At 43.1% G+C, this 17,915-nt stretch overlaps 1 protein-coding gene across 1 annotated transcript in view; it reads left to right on the top strand.

The window, feature by feature from the left end:
* The window catches only part of Colgalt2 (collagen beta(1-O)galactosyltransferase 2), a 98,670-nt gene that overhangs the window by 24,311 nt on the left and 56,444 nt on the right, over positions 1-17,915 (top strand). The gene's annotated exons all lie outside the window — the stretch shown is intronic.

Below are 17,915 nucleotides of genomic sequence, written 5' to 3'. Positions count from 1 at the left end.
CTCTCTCTCTCTCTCTCTCTCTCTCTCTCTCTCTCTCTCTCTCTCTCTCTCTTTCTCTCTTCAAGACACGGTTCCTCTATAGCTTTGGAGCCTATCCTGGAACTCACTCTGTAGACCAGGCTGGCCTTTAACTCACAGAGATTCACCTGTCTCTGCCTCCCCAGTGCAGGGACTAAAGGCATGTACCACCACCTCCAGGCTTTAGATTCTGATATTTCTATGCCCACTTTCCAAAAAGGTCTTGTGAATGTTGTGAAAAAGTCAAGACTACATAAACAGAACACAAGAAAGCAGATTCACAGCAGTGTGTTAGGCAGCCAGTTAGTAAAATACTTTGTGTCGTGGATTTTTGTAGCATTTCTTGCCTTTTAAAAGTATGCTAGATTTATTTTTCTAGTTGAAATAAATACCTTACATATTTTGTGTAATATAGTCACTTTTGGGTTCGGGGGGGGGGGGGGAAGGGCTATTAGGCAGTTAATAGCCCTTGTTGCTCTTGTAGAGGACCTAGGTTTGATTCCTAGTACTTACAGGGTGGCTCACAACCCTCTATAGCTCCAGTTTCAGGGGATCTGATGCCCTCTTCTGGCCTCTTCTGGCACTGCGTACAATACAACGAAAACATTCGGGCAAAACACCCATATTCATAAAAGCTTTAACAATAAAGAAAAGTAGTCACTCTGATATTCAATCCAACATTTGGAATTTGTATGCCTTTTTTTTTAAAAAAAATGGGTTGCCCAGTTAATCTGTGCTTTCAATTCTTACAAGGGCCAGATTCAACCCCAGCAGATCCTTACCTGCATACTAACACACCTAGCACAGTGCCCCTTGACTGCTACGCTCTTTCGGAAATGGCGTTTTCACCTTTGGTTACCGCACAAACCAACTGTTCTCTGATGAAGGTCCATTGTTAGCATCCTCAGAATTAGTGACAGGTCAGCCCGCTTCCACACTGAAATATTACTACTGGAAAAAGGTGACATCCCCGAGTTCATAGTTATAAATATTATTTTAACGCCTACACTTATTTCCCACAATCAAATGCTTTGCACACCTTCCAGATGGCTGCTTTTGCCACCCTGGATAGCACAGTTCACAGCACAAGAAGAGTCCCCTTCCAGTCTGGCAGTGTCGCTCCCTCCTGGACCTTTGGTGTGATTCCATGAGCGACAACAGTTTCAGTCACTGAAAATTTATAGCCATGGTGTCAAACTCTGATCATGTTTGACTCCGGTTAATTTAGTAATTATCATTTAATGCACAAGAAATCATCCTGACACATTTTATTAACTCTGCACAACTCCAGAGACCACCATGTGTGTATAAATAAGGCCACTCACAACAATGTGAGGCTTGGAGGAAGAGCTCGCTTTCCCAGCATCGCCTTTGATATTCTACATTCTTTAACGTGTTCGCTGAAACTAATAATGACGGCTAATGGATTTAGCTAGAATCTCTAGTGTGCTTGAGTCCTACATGCATCACGGCATCCACAACCAAGACTTCGAGTCCCTTCTTAGTTTCGTATATGAGTTCAGTTCATTAATCTCTCTGTGCTACTCAGGAGGGGCCCTGGGGCCCTGGTGACATGTCTGTCACCGGCTAATTTCGTATCACTTCTTCACATCAGCACCATTGTTCTTTCAGCTTCCTCCCTTTCTCCTTCCTTCCTTCCTTTCTTCCTTCCTTCCTTCCTTCCTTTCTTTTTTGTTTTTGTTTGTTTGTTTTCTAGACAGGGTTTTTCTTTGTAACAGTCCTAGCTGTCCTGGAATTCACTCTGTAGACCAGGCTGGCCTCAAACTCACAGAGATCTGCCTGCCTCTGCCCCCCAAGTGCTGGGATTAAAGGTGTACACCATGCGCACCTTACTTTCAACGGAATAAATTCTTAGGGAGGGCCAGGGACTGTCCCTGCAGGCCTCAAGGCTCAAACATTACAAAGGGACCTGAGCAGGGACTGGAACTCATGGGCTCCATTTTACCAACTTGGGAGGTGTACACCATGTGGAGACATCCTTATATTTATCCATTTACTGAAGATATCAACTCTGAGTGAGAACACTGCTGCCCCCCTCTGTTTTAGAAGGCCAGCACCCCGGCAAGTTCAGGGCAGGCTGTGCTCTGAGAGCATGTAAAATACAACATGCTTAGATGTGTATTTACCTTACCTTTTTACAGAATTTCTCTCTATTCTAAAACTCCAGGTTTTCCCTTTAACCTTTCTTTTCTGGTCTCTCCTGGTGCAATCCTATGGAACTGCCTTCTAATGTATCACAACTTTCTGCCCTTTGAACTTTTGAGCTACCAAATGCTCATTGCCGAATCCTGATCCCCCGTCTCCATCACTGTCTATGCTCCAAGGCTCATCACAGATCTGTCTTCCTTCTGGTAGTTTCATGCAGGCACTGACATATGGACTGAGACCTCCTTCGTGTCCTGTCCTGCACCTTCCATGGCCTTGTTTTAACTGTTTGCATCAGACCCCTGGTCTCAGCCTCTTAACATTGTCATTTTGTCCTCAGGTTAGGCACCATGGAGGAAGACACTCAATAAATATTTGGAAAAGGATAAATAAGTTATTTTAATAGATGCCACCAATCTGGTTTTATATATTTTATTTTAGGGTGCAATGAAAGCCCCCAAACTAAGGATCCCCAGGTCTTCCATTGCTCCCCTAAGATCCCCCCAAGGTCTTCCATGGCGCCCATAGACTCCTCCATCCCAGCTTTTCTGTGACTCCCCTAAGATTCACGCTCCCCCGCCTCCGCTCTTCCATGACTCCTTTGCTGATAAAATTAGGATCCGAACTCCTCAGAAGCAGCAAAGCTGGAATTCTTTCTATGGAACCTTGTATCTTATTTTGTTTGTCTGGTCGGGGAAAGCGTGCATTCCAGAGGGTACATGAGGAGAATTTTATGCTCATTAGAATTTCCACACCCACACTGAACACGGTTTATTTATCATGGTACTCAGTTAGCAAGACAAACGGTCCTCTGTTGTTTCAAAGGGCCAGCATAGTCACTGTGGAAATTAGATTTGAGATTTTAGTTTTTCTCTCTGAAGACAAAGGATTTGGTAAGAACATCTATCATCATGTTTTCATTTGGTTTAGGAGGAATCACACTGACACACACACACACACATGCACACACGGCGGGGGATTGAATTTGGATTTAGTGAATCTCTAATGGAGCAACTCCTGTATTTTCAATACTTATGTAACTGTACAATGTTTTTAAAATACTCTTGAAGGTGTCTATATCAATCAGTTTATGAGGATAGGGGATTTTTAGGATCAGCCACACTGCCTATCCTAAAGAAGGAGGCGGCAGGAAGGTGAGCAGACTGTGGGTACATGGAGAACCAGACTCAGGAGGGGACCTCGCGCGACTCTGGTTTTTCCTTGGTTTATTGTTCTATTCTAATTCTCCTTTTGAAAGAGGAGCCTGGAAAATGCATCATCAGCAAGCATGAGGAAGGCCAAGGCATTTCCTTCTTTCCCTGCATTGTCCCTGGAGATACCAGAATCCTGAGTGGCCATCCGGCATTCTGCAGTAAAAGCCAATGTAAATGCAGAGAGTTTGCAAGACTTGCACTTCCAAATCAGTTCCTGTTGGCTGGGTGATATTAATAACTGATTTATACAATAACCTGGGAACATACTAACACACGGGCCGGGCTGATGCTCACTTGGACCTTGAGTGTTTGCATGGTGATTGAAATTGCAATGGCTCCACTGAGAACAAAGGGGAGGAGCCTTGAGAATTGCAACCCCTTGCCGTCCTGCAGGAGTGTGCTTGCTGCAAGTCACACTTGACATTAAGAAGCAAGGCTAGAGAGGTGGTCATTGACTACAAACACATACTGCTCTTGTGGAAGACTTGGGTTCAGTACCCAGCACACATCTGACTGCCTACAACCCACTGTAGCACCAGCTCTTGGGGACCCAGTGCGTTTCCTGGCCTTCATGGGAACTGCGCTCACACATACAAGCCCACACTCTTCCCACATGCGCATATACACACAATTCAATATTAACATTAAAGTCTTTAAAAGAATGCTTTCGATGGCAAGAAGCATGGCAGGCAATTGGAATGGCACCATGAGGAAGAGTTTGTACTGGACTTTCCTTCTGGTAGCAGACAGCAGCAGTCCGAGTGGGAGACTTTCAGCAGACAGCCTTGTGGGAAACAGGAGGCTACATTTAACATGGGAGTAGCTGGGAAACTGTAAGCTGAGGAATGGATTCCAGTAGCGCTCTCTCTCTCTCTCTCTCTCTCTCTCTCTCTCTCTCTCTCTCTCTCTCTCTCCTGGATATTTCTTCTTCCTTGTTAAGTCACCAAAGAACAGGTGCCAAAATAAAGGCTCAGGTCCCAGCATTCATTCAATATGCTCAGCACACACTGAGTGCACATGTGTAGCTAGCAGTGGCTGAGAGTTGACAGTGCCTGATGTGTTAGACTCTATCGAGGGAGAGAGGGGGAAATGTGGGTTTTATTCTTCCTATATGGCTTTGAATCACTTCTTGAATAAACTGAAACAGCCCTTGGCTCCCACTGGCTTCTTTAGTACATTGCTGCTGGTGGTCAGACATGGTTCAAGATCATCTATTGTATTGTTATTCTTGTTTTAATCTTCTTTACTTTAAATTAATACTTAATTTCAATCTTTTTTGTCTTTTCTGTCACTGATATTTTTCCATACAATTTGATTTCAGTGGTGTTTTTTTGTGATCAACTCTTTTGGTATTGGTGTCCCATGTGCCTTTAGCATCTTCTTAGTGCTTGTGTACCATAATCCATGTGTCTTTAGCATCTTCTTGGTGTTGGTGTACCACGTGCCTTTAGCATCTTCTTGGCACTGGTGTACCATAATCCATGTGCCTTTAGCATCATATCCAGAGGTTGGTGACGTCAACTCTTGCTGGCAGTGTTAACTCCGATGACTTAATTAATCTGTTTCTAATTTCCCCATTGTATAGTAACACTTTCCCTTGGAACTGGTAACTGGTCTCATTAGGCTTTCAGTTCCGAGTGAGCAGTTGCCTTTCTGTGCTCCGATGTTTCTCTGCAGTGAGGAGGATGCACCCTGGCCACAGCGGCTGCTGAATAAGGTGAACCTCAGTATGTGGGTTAGTAAAATATTTAGTTTTGTCAGGTCTTTTTTTTTTTTTTTTAAAAAGGAGGTAACTTTGACAAATGAAAGTTAACGATATAGCGAGACTCTTTCTAAAGCATTTTGTTTGAGGAGCTGACTTTGTCTTGTGGACCCTGTAGACAGGACAGTGCCACAGAGAGTCACACCAAACCAGTCTGTCGTCTTGGTTGCCAGTAGCCACAATCATCATCCTAATGCTCATTCAAAGAGGAACAACTTATGAGGAGGGCAAGATCCAAAAGCAGATAAAAGTAAAAGCTGCATGACATGGTACAGGTAATAAATACCATTTAAAAATCATTTCTATTATTATAGAATACTCTGGTGCTTTAAATAAAGCATTTTACTAAGTCTAAAATATGCTGCTCTTTTGTCTATTACAGAGAAAGTTCCAGTCTAAACTGTAATGCAATTCTTTCTTATCATCCAGAGTACTTATTTAATGCTTATCGAAAGGGCTCATTTGGAGTTTCTGAGACATAGCTATTTATATCGTGTGAACACATGAAAATAGAAACGAAGTGAATGGACTGGTCTGTGTCTGAGATTTCACAGCAGAGTCCGGGTTCGCATCATCACCACCCGCACATGTAGCCAGGGTCTGTTTTACACAAGACCTTCTACTCTGCCTTCTGCTTAGGTTTCATAGTTCTCTTCTAAGTCACCGATTTGCTGCCTCTGACATGATGTTGCACGTCACAGCCGGGGCTCAAATTCTTTCCTTGAACACTCTCAAGGTGTCTTTTGACGGAAAAGTTTTAAAAGATACTTTCTCTAAAGTAAACCAGGATGAGCAACCATGTTCTGCCAGCACAGATAACCAAGTCACACCTGCCACCGAGTGATTGCAAGACGCTAGCGATTGCAGAGTGCCAGTGGGTTCAGAGAAAAAGGTCCTTAGCGTTAATGAAGTCCGACTTGTATATGGTACCTTAAAGAGTAACTAGGAGAATTAAGACAACAGTATTATGCAAGGTTGGTGACGATGTAGAATCATGTAGTGTAGGCTCGAGCACTCCTTGTACTGTAAACTGTTAGGTGGGAGGAGCTTTGTGACGTAAATACACAGCCATTGCTGCCTTAATGTTCTTTTGCTGCTAATCTCATGGTTTCATCTCTTTTCTAAGAAAATGACAAGAGATGCAGTTAAAGTTTTATGAACCAAATGTGCATCACGGAACTATTTATAAAAACGAGGAAGTGGAAAGAAGTACAAGGTTCAACATATGGGAGTGGAGTGAGAGGCTGGTTTCCCAAACTACTTAATCACGCGGTCCCTGGAACACAAGAGAAGGCCCTTGCAGCGTGCCTCCATCTTTGTTTAATCACATGTTAGAGCGGAAAGTGACACGCGAGAGGGTGGAGTGAAGCCAGCCTCCGTGTGGCTCCTTTCATGCAGCGCTCCTCGAACAGCGTAGGAAGGCGTTCCCTTTCTTCCGTGCTGAAATGCCGAGACGGCAGCCATGGATAAACATGCGCTGCAGGGTCAGTTTTTCCTTTCTCCTCTGGACAGGGTCTCTCATCTGTGCAGCACCTTGCCATTCCTACCTTGAGCTCACTGCAAAGAGGAGCTGCACTTGAGCCGTAGATTCTCTCCATCCTGCTGGGGATTCAGGCATGACCTGCCTCTGCGCATGCGCTTGCGAGATGGGCCCCCGCTGAAAGACAGGTACCAGGATTTACTCAAGGCCTAAGAAGACATCCGTGGGAAACACTTCACTTGCGTCAGCACTCAGGAACCAGATCTGTGTGGAGGTGGCCTGGTGGCGTGGGGAGCGTTAGTTGAGAGGCAAACTGTGGATTGGATAGCTGTACTCGCTGCTAAGACAGCTTCCAGAAGGGTAGCTAGCCTATCAGCAAAGGCCAAGACAGGACGAGCAGGAGGTAGGAATTCTGGGTAGACCCTTTTTCAAGTTTGTAGTCAATTCAGGGCCCAAAGAGTTGTCTGAACCTTGGAGGCCATGTCCGTAACACACTTGAACCTGAGAAGTACCACTGACCAGAAGACCTTATTACTAGTTATCCATCACCAGCAGAGAAGCACCACGGCTGGGGGTGGGGGTCGCCAAGAAACTGGAGGAGATGAAGAGGACAAACTCATGAGGTGCCACAGTGTTTAAGGCCTCTGCTGAGGCTTGAGGTCTATATGAGAAAGCCTAAGATAAAGCCGTCGAATGTAGGGACTTTATGTTAATTGAGGGCTGTGTCCGTAGGGTCAGGAAGCTGGGGGAACTTTGGGGCTTCCCCGCTAATATTTCACCTGCAAGTCTTCATCCACCCTCTCTGTGGCTTACTGTTTGTCTTTGGCCCAGGTCCATCAACCCGGGACTGAGAGGGCTTCTGAGTCCTCACCGGAAGTTTCCCTGAGTTCTCTGGCTCTCATACTTCTAGGGTGAGGTTCTGTCTGAGCTGGTAGATGATGTCTTCTCAGTATGAAATAGTAATTATTCTCAGAACTTTTCACTAGCTTTCTGATATAGGGAGGATTTTAAATACATAATAAACCACTGGTCCCTTGAATGAAGGGAGCCCTGCTACTTCCACTGCCTCTTCTTCCGCTGTGCCATGACTTCCTGTTGCCCCATACTGAGACTCTTTTGTCGTATAGTATACTGAAGCAATTTCCAACAGAATTCCGGAATGCTAATGTTCTCTCCAAAGGGTCATTGTATTTTGCAGGCTGTTTATGAACCATCTTCCATGCTGGTTTAGAAATTATAAAAATAGAAAATCCTGTGTTGTGTTTGCTTTGTGACTGCTGGATGGTCTTTGTAGAGAACTGGTTGCCTCTTCCTATTTAACACCACCTAAAAAACATTTATAAATTGCATAAATGAACTCGAAAATGCTTTTAGGAAGGCTGTAGAACACATTAAAGGACTTATTTGTTTATTTTTTAAGATAGAATCTCACTATGCATCCTTGACGAGCCTGGAACTTATCATGTAGTCCAGGCTAGCTGTGAACTCACAGAGTTGCACCCGTCTCTGACTCCTGAGTGCTAGAATTAAAGACATGTGTCCTGCCACTAATGGACATAATTGCTCTGTTACTTTCTGTCTTGTTTTCCTGTATTACTCGGGGTTACTGGTTACGTCTACATTTTTTTCAGTAGCTTCTTCACTGTACAAAGAGGATTAGTGTATTTTCTTTCCACTCTGTCTTATCAGGCAGTGTATCAACTCCAGAAGTGCACTGCTTCTCAGCGATGCTCGGAAAAGAGAGATGGGGTCTAAATCTTTCAGCTCTTACCTCGCTGCCCCGAGCTTATCTTGCTCAGACCAGACAGGGTTGTGGCTGTGGCCGCCTCACTGTTCAGAGATGGAGAATGCAAGTTTTGTTCAGTATACACCTCATCACTGTTTGGAGATGGAGAATGCAAGTTTTGTTCAGTATACACCTCAGTCTAGATTAAATAGTGCAGTTTTTAGATCCTGGGCACTGAGCTCACTGTTTTCTTCCCTAATTCCTAATCTGTCATGGAAAAGGGGATGGTAACAGAGCGTGTGGTGTGTTCTTCAGTGCTGGGGTTGCTAAGGTTTCTAATATGTTATCTGATTCTAAAAACTACGAAGGCTTTGATATTGTATTTATCTTCTTTGGACTTTTAGCACATCTTGCAGGAGCTGGAGACCTTTGTTCCTGGTGACACATCCTCACAATTGTCCTTGTTTTACATGTACCTGAAGATACAGTAAAGCGTAATGAATGTGGTAAAAGAAAACTCGAGATGGTGCGAAAAAGTGCACGGTGAAGAATCTTTCTAAAAATCCTACTATGCATACGGCGAAAGCTCTCCTAAGTTTAGTGCCATACGGTGACAATTAGTGACCATTATTGTTGAAATAGGAGCAGCGGGGCTGCGTCCCCGGCACCCGGCCGCCCGCATGGCTAGGTTATGCCCCGAAATAATTACACGGAAACTGTATTTTTTTAAACACTGCCTGGCCCGGCTAGTTCCAGTTTCTTATTGGCTAGCTCTTACATATTGTTCTAACCCATTTCTAATATTCTGTGTAGCCCATGAAGTGGCTTACCAGAGAGGATCTTAACCTGCGTCTGTCTGGAGTGGGAGAATCATGGCGACTCCTTGATTCAGCTTCTTTTTCCCAGCATTCTCTTCTGTTTACTCCACCTACCTAATTTTCTGTCCTATGAGGGCCGAGGCAGTTTCTTTATTATTAACCAATGAAAGCAACAGATAAGATACAAGACCCACCTCCATCACATTATCACTAATTCTGTGGCTCAGAACTTCACCAAGCGCACCAGGGGGCTTTTATCTGCTCTGTCCTTTCTGGATTCTCAACACAAAGAACTTGTAGGCCAGGAAGTCAGAGCCATCTGAAGGCGCGTCTACCCCAGGTCATATCATCTCTGGACCAGGCAGACTCAAAGTGTGGGTGCACTCAGCAGAAGACGTGCACAGGGCCTCCCTCCTCCTCAAAGCCTGGCAGCCTCTTGCACGGGAACCTTGCACTGTGGGTGTGGATGGTCTGAATAAGGAGGAAGCCACCTTGCCTTGTTCTTAGAAATTCCAGAGCATCACTTTTGATGCCCAGATCTAAGAGGGGACCTAGAGCACATTCTTGACTGGGGAAATACCCAGGCTATGCCAGGAAACAGGAGAAACTGTTGCAGGTGTGCTGGGAAATGTAACATATTCCAGCTCTAGGGATTTGCCTCCTCAGACAGTTAACAGCAATGTGATAATGGCTGGGTTGCATCACGTGATCTGTTTAAACTGTCCCCTTCTGTTGAACACTGAGTTTCTTGCCAATCCTTTGGTACCATGAATACAACACATGTATTTTTTTTATTATATCTCTTTATGAATGTGGCCACCTACATTTATAGGATATGGTCTCGTGAGTAGGATTCCTTGTTCAAGAAGTAGCTGCTACAAGTTTAAATTTTAGTAACTATCAAGTCTAGCTCATAGCATAAAGACCATCTTAGCTTTGATCAAACCCTCAGAATAATTCCTAACACCCACGAGAAATTATTTTTCTCCATGAAGGAATTTGGAGGTAAAGAATCCAGGACCAGTATGGAGATTCCATGATAACACCAGGAACTCCATCTTCCAACTTTCCATCCCAAGTCCTCCAATTTGTCTTTATCCTCCTAATACAGAAAGGTAGCTCACCGTCTCACCCCAGTCCTAAGCAGTAAAATGCACGAAAGGAAGAAATTGTAACAAGCTTTCCTGGAAGTCATTCATGGCCCATCTTAAATGTTATTAATCTAAACTTATGCATGCATAGGTGTGGGATTTTGGAGAGTGCCTGCTTGGATCTGAGTGGTGGTTTGCTCATATAATGTCACAAACGCAGGACGAGAGGAGAGCAGATACCAGTAGGCTTCCAGCAATTTCTGTGTTGTTCCTTTGTATGTGCCACCTCTAAGGCTCACGGAGGGACACCGGAGCTCAGAAATAGAAAGGAACTTGCCCCAATTCCCAAAGATGAAAAGCAGAGAGTACTAATTTAGATCTGGATCCCTCCTTTAAATGGTCAAGAACAGGATTATTTTCCCAACTCAACATCTCTCCAGCTCATGCCCAAATGTGACTACTTCGCTCTGAGACCTCAGTAAGGTTATTTGGCCCTTTTTCACTTGTGCGGTGTTTGTATGGTGTCTGAAAAATTAACCGAAACCGAAGCTCATGAGAATTCTTCTTGAACTGGTAATTTCCAGCCCTGCTGCCCCCTAGCTGTCCCAGCCATGCAGGACCTTGACTCGAATGACTTTGTCACATTCCCCGCAATGCTGCCTTTCAGAGTTCCTGGCCTTCCACTCCCCACACAGTGCTTCCTTTCATAAAGAATAGCCGAGCCATGAACGGCAGTGCAGATGGCCACGGGTTTATTTGCAGCCTGGAATCCAACCCAGGTTTCTTTCTGCAGCCCAAGGCAGCTACCACCTGACAGCTGTCCAGGCTAGACTCAATCCAACCCATTTGCTAACAGGTTCAGGACCTCTATTCTGCAGGTTCTAGATGTGCAGTATGTGAGGTGGGGCTTGAGAGGAGCCTGGGATGAACAGAGGGAACACTAGCCTGACTCCCGTGCTCTGGGAAGCCTAGTGCTTGCTGTCTACAGTAGCGAGGTGCAGGAACAGCGCTTTCAGAATCGGCCGAGGAGGATAAGATCCAAGTATGGACTAGCAAAGTCGGGGGTTTAGCTGTTGTCACTAGGAAGCTTTACTCGGAAGAACTGTTATAAAAGAAATGAAATGCTGTATCCTACAAGCATGAGGTCCAAACTATTAGACCTGTGGGTTATTCCCAACAGTAGATCGAGCTTGTCCTTCTGACACAGCGTTCAGATTGTAAAATTCTATATAGCAGAACTTCCTTTCAGCAGGAGTCAGTTGGACACCTTTTCAGGCATCATCAGACAAAGAAGACAGAGAGAGTTGATTCCTGGTTGATGTTCTCTTCGTATGTTTTGTGCCATGGAAACAGAATGCAGACGATCCTTGGCTCACATGGTAACTCATTCAGATGAATCCATCTTAAGTTGTAAAATGTTTAGTTGGAAAAGTGTTCAGTGCACAGCTTAGCAACGCCATGTGCTGGAGAGTTCTGGTTCTTTACCTTCATGTGCTACGCTCCATGCTGCTGCTCAGCATCTCAAGTGTGCACCAACCACATACTGCTACTAAGAACTAAGATGATTCCTGCCAGATGCATGCAGCTCTGTTGTAAGGAGGCTGCTAGTTAGTTCCCGGCCACTTAGCCCCGAAATAATCACATAGAAACTGTATTAATTAAATCATTAGCTCTGGCTTCTTATTGGCTAACTCATATATTAATTTAATTCATTTCTATCAATCTGTGTATCGCCACGTGGCAGTGGCTTATAGGCAAAGTTTCGGCATGTCTGACTCTGGCAGCAGCTCCATGGCTTCTCTCTGAGTCTGCCTTTCTTTCTCCCAGCATTCAGCCTAGCTTTTCCTGCCTTGCAATAGGTCCAAAATGGTTTCTTTATTCATTAATGGTAATCACAGCACACAGAGAGGACTCCCACATCACAGCTCTTTACCATGTCAAAGGAAAAAAAAAAAATTCAGTCAAACCATCATTAGTAGGAGACAATTTGCACCTTAGTCTGAATAACTTCTAATGAACAGAAATTCGTGGCTCAAACTCCTCATGCCTTTGAGGCCAGGAAGTTCGAGGTCAAGTTTCCCTCATCTGATAAAGGGCTTGCTGCGTCATCCATGTAGAAGGGAGATGGGGGAGCCCTACTGTTGAAGCCCTACTGGTGAACGAGTGAAAGGAGAACAAAGTAGCCCTTTTATAAAGAGCCTGGAGCTGTGATAAGGAATCTGTTCCCCGGGGCAACTCACCCTTCAAGCCCCTGGGAACCTAACACCTCCCAGCACCTTCACACAGGGAGTGCTAGTTTCTAACTCAGGAACCTGAGGGAACACACCCAAGCAGAGTGCTGGCTAAGGAAACATCTACTCATAATCTTCTTGAGGAATAGAACAAACAGTACCAGAAAGAGCAGTCACGGTGCAGACAGCAATGGTGAGCAAGGAAGATGGTAAACATGGGGAATCAGACTGTTGACTTTAGAAAATAGCAAGGGTCTAATTAGGGTTTAAAAAATAAAGATAGAATTAGGATTTGGTCTAATGATAATGTTTTATTTGGAGCGTGAACGGACTTGAATTTAAATCATTCTAGAGTTGTTTATTTGAAGAGGATAAAAATGTTTGTTAAATTTAAATTGTGTCTTATTAGACACACATCCTAGTTTCTATGTTAGTCATTAATTATCTCAGGGGAGAACAGAAAACAGATGGAAAAGACCTAAGTAAGACAAGAGAGGGAAAGACCTTTAAGATCGCGGCTGAAACCACAGATTCTTTTCAGACACACATGGGAATTTGACAGGAATTGCATATATGTAGCAAAAGCAAAACCAAAATGGAAGAGAATTGATAAACTGGTGTCCTCCTGGGAATTAACACCAGACAGAAATAACACCACAAAAGGAACTCAAATATTGCTGTTATACTTGAAAATCAAGTCAAAGATAAAAAATAAATAATAATAATTTAGAAGACACAGAGGCTTGGCAGCTACTAAACAAGCTATGAGAAAAATCGCTGTCTTAAGACACAAGAGAAAAATCCAGATAAAGCCAGTAAGAGAAGGAATCATCAATACAAAAATTAATAAAATATAAAAAGCTAAAATCAGTAAAGAGAATCAATAATCCAGTATAGGATTAAAAAGTTAACAAAATCCTGGTAAGACTTTTAACACAGCACAAAATAGGAAGAATAAATAATGATGTAACTAACAGGAACATAAGAAGACAACCAATAAGTTTCGTATGTAAATTTAGATGTTAGGTAAAATATTAAAAATTTATAGAAGAAAAAATATGTAATAATTTGACTCATGAGAAGTTCCAAATATTCTTATAAACACTAAAGAAACCTATTCTAAATGAAAAAATATTCCACACACATACACACAAAATCAACAAACTGGGGATTCTGCTCAGTTGATAGAGTGCTTGCCTAGCCTGCCCTCAGCCAACCCTGTGCTGTGCAGGTGCTCTTGTAATCCTGGCATTTAGGAGGTGGAGGCAGGAGGACTAGAAATTCAAGATCACCCTCAGCTATTTAGTGAGTTTCAAAACAGTCTCAGATGTATAAGACCCTGTTTCAGGGAAAGTAAGAATATAAAAAGAAGAAATAAGAGAAAAGGGAAAGGAGGGAGGGAATAAAAAGAAAGAAATCGGGTCTGGACGATTTTATAGATTAATTTAACAACATTATGTGCACTCACTGAGCGACTAGAAAAAGGACTATTTTCTGCCTTATCTGAGATCAACACAGCAATACCAAACCCCTGAGAGGCCAACACGGGAAGGAAAATGCTGGCTAGTCTAACCCATGCACCTAGATGTAAAATTTCTAGGCAATGTACCAACAAATTAAATCCAATTGCCAGAGTGATGCCACATTAAGTATAAATTGGGTTTATACCAAGAATTAGAAGTTAAAAAATTCATGAACTCATTTTGTGGCAGTAACAAATGAATGGGAACAGCTCTGTGTTCACCTCAAGGGATGCACACGTAATTGTTACAGCTCAGTAGTCATTAAAAGCGGGTCTCTCAGCCATCTAAGAAAGCAAAACATCAAACTCATAAATGCTGTCTACAAAACAAAATAAAGCAATAAGAAAACTAGGCATCAAAGCAGGCTATCGTAGATACAGTATTTCATGGTAAAATAACAAATGGTTCCCTTTTGACATGAGAAACAGAATATGGGTGCCATTACTACAATTCTTAAGCTTTTTCTTCATTTCTGGGAATTTTATACATGTATGCAATGAAATTTAATCATATGTATCCCCGTTTCCTCCCTCCAAATCCTCCTGTATGACCCCACGCGATTTCATGGCCTCGGTTTATAATGTTGCACTGACTTTGCAGTATGCCAGATGCTATCCCCTTGTCAATATGACCAAACAAGAGAAAGAAATAAAAGGAATGAAATCCTTATTCCTAGATAAGATTGCATAGAAAATTCGGTAGAATTTGTAGAATTGATAGAAAATTTGACAAAATTTACATATAGCAACCTAGTACCCTTCTGTTTACCACCACCTACCAGAAAATGCACTCATTAAAAGCCTTATTTATTTATTTATGTTTGTTTGTTTTAAGGTTCATTTTATTTAAAGTATGCCTATACCTACATGAGGGGATATGAGCGCCGGAACACAGTGCCCGTGGAGGCCAGATGACGAAGGTCGTCTCCTGGAGTTACAGGCTGTGAGCCACCCAGTGTGGGTGCTGAGAACCGAACTCAGGTCCACAGGAGGAGGCTTCCCTTTTACCTGCTGAGCCATTTCTTCAGCCTCTGCTTGCTTTGAGATGTGATCTCACTTTGTTCACCAGACGGGTCTCAAACTTCTGGAGTCAAGTAATCTTCACCTCAGACTCTGGAGTAACTGAAGCTAGAGAGGCACACATGCACAAACAGCTAAAAGATGGCCTTTATCATAGCATTCAAAACTAGAGGGCGCGTAACAACAAACCAAGCGAAACAATCAACGTGCTTAAGAAAAATCTAAAATGTGCTGAAATCATTAAAGAGGACTGAAATAAGCATGGAGTCACAGGTGCTCATGGGTAGGGCAAGTCAGTGGCCATGTCTCTCCAGGCTTGGCAGCAGAATTAACAAACTCCAACAACAACAAAAACTCTCAAGTTTATTCACAATCTTGGGTTTATTTGAAAGAGCAAGGTTTATGTATGAATACTCATTATTCATGCATCAAAACAATTAGTTCAAGGGGAAGCTTTTAATCCAAAGACACTGTAAATAGTAGAAACAACCCATGAAGTAAAAACCCACATTTGCAACAGAGGGATAGTACTGAGAAAGAAAGAAAAGAAAGAAAGAAAGAAAGAAAGAAAGAAAGAAAGAAAGAAAGAAAGAAAGAAAATAATTGTGAATAAAGAAGAACCATCCAAGGATCTAATAAAGGAGCAAACCCAGTGAGGCGTGGTCACAAATGGAAGGCACTAATGCCCACATATGTATGAAGCAGTCACCACCTGCTCAGTGAAGAGATGGTGCAAATGACCACCACAGTGGGGATCATTTCTTACCCAACAAGGTGAAAAAAGTTTAAAACCCAACAACACTAAGTCTGGTTAGAGTCATACAACAAGAGAAGTCAGAAGAGCGTCATCTGTAAGAGCAAAACTCTGGAAAAGCCCCCAGTGACAATCAACTAGGTCATGGCACAGTTGTAGAATGAAGCATTATAGCATTGACAGTAACTGTAAATACAACTATTCGTGTGCATGAACTTCAATGTCCATGCTAGAGCCACAGAAAACATACATAGCATAATCTTTACATGAAGTTCACAAACAGTCTAAATGAAGGTCTTGTCACCCTGAGGGTACATATATCTATTGAAGAGCGAGAGGGTCTGGCAAATGGCTTAGAGGTAAAAGCTCGCTAAGTAAGCACCAAGAACTGATTTTGAATTCCCCGCACCTACAGGACCTGAGCAGGTGAAGCTACTACTGGGAATGAGAAAATGGGAGGAGCCCTTTGGTTGGATGGCCAGGTGGTATAGCCAGTTAGTGAACAGCAGGCTCAGTGGGAGACACTGTCTCAAAACAGAAAATGGAGACGTGATGACAGAAAACAGACATCCTCTGGCCTCTACATGCACATGTGCATACATACAGCACACACAGACACACAGCGAGATAATCAATAGCAAATCACTCAGACCAGTGACTGAGGGAGAATGAGTGGCTTGTGGAGGCACACAGTGATCCCTAAGATAGCTGCTTAAGCTAGAAGATGTTCTTTGTTATTTTTCTCGTTTGTTTCTGTTGAGACAGGGTCTCACTATGTAGCTCTACTATCCTGGAACTCACTCTGTAGACCAAGCTGGCCTTCGATTCATAGAGATTTGCCTGCCTCTGCCTCCCAAGTAGTGGATTAAAGGTATGTGCCACATGCCTGGCCCTTTTAAAATAAAATGTAAGCCTCTTATATTTATTTCATGAAAATAGCCCATGGTGTTATATAGATGATTTGTACAAACTTACAAATCCTAGGTACTTCTCAAACACTAAATCTGTTTACATATTCTTATATTAAGTCTACTTAAAGGCGCAGACTCTAACCTTTTACTTTTAAAATGCATGGCTACACCTTATATAATGCAGATGACAATAAGAAACATGACCGTTGGCACCGTCTTACGTCTATGGAATTCTTTCCAACAAATCCTTTTTGTTTTAAATCTGTCATGACACCCTTGTTAAGCAAAAGACAGTTTTACTCCATAGAACATAAACTTGAGTGGCAAATTCATTTGCTTTAAATGTCACTAGGTTGGTGGTAGGCTCAGTGCCAGGCACCAGAAAAAGTCCTGATACTTGCTGCTGGCAGGTCATGAATCTGTTCTCAGTTACTAATTTGTTCCTTTAAGACCCGATATGTGCTGTGTCCCTTCTGAACTTGAACACTAGGCTGTTCAAAGTGTTTCCGTAATAGAGTTCAAGAGTGTAAAAAGGCTGACTAGTTGGTAATTTGATTGTCTAAGTGGTGGTGCCCTCTGGATGTAAACCACCATATTTATAATAGGTCATCTCTCAGATACCTGCTGTGGGTCCAGACTCGATCTCTGTGAGCAAATGGTTCTCACTGTTACTTCTTCTTTTTTTTTTCTGTTTTTTTAAAATTTATTTATTAAATATTTCTGTCTCTTCCCCACCTCCGCCTCCCCTTTCCCTCCCCCTCCCCCAATCATGTCCCCCTCCCTCCCTCCTGTCCCGTGGGAAGTCCAAGGAAAACCCTCCTCTGTCCAGGTCTCGTAAGGTGAGCATCCAAACAGCCTAGGCTCCCACAAAGCCAATACATGCAATAGGATCAAAAACCCATTGCCATTGTTCTTGATGTCTCAGTAGTCCTCATTGTCCTCTATGTTCAGTGAGACCGGTTTTAACCCAGGCTTTTTCAGACCCAGGTCAGCTGGCCTTGGTGAGTTCCCTATAGAGCATCTCCATTGTCTCAGTGTGGGTGCACCCCTCGCGGTCCTGCGTTCCTTGCTCATGTTCGCTCTCCTTCTGCTCCTGTTTTGGACCTTGAGATTTCAGTCCGGTGCTCCAATGTGGGTCTCTGTCTCTGTCTTCTTTCATCGCCTGATGAAGGTTAATTTTCAGGAGGATGCCTATATGTTTT

The sequence above is a fragment of the Alexandromys fortis genome, unplaced genomic scaffold, assembly GCF_014885135.2.
Source record: "Alexandromys fortis isolate MF-2015 unplaced genomic scaffold, M_Fortis_MF-2015_v1.1 scaffold_21, whole genome shotgun sequence".
NCBI classification, from domain to species: domain Eukaryota; kingdom Metazoa; phylum Chordata; class Mammalia; order Rodentia; family Cricetidae; genus Alexandromys; species Alexandromys fortis.
The sequence above is the reverse complement of the archived record's forward strand: the minus strand, read 5'-3'. Positions and strand labels throughout refer to the sequence as shown.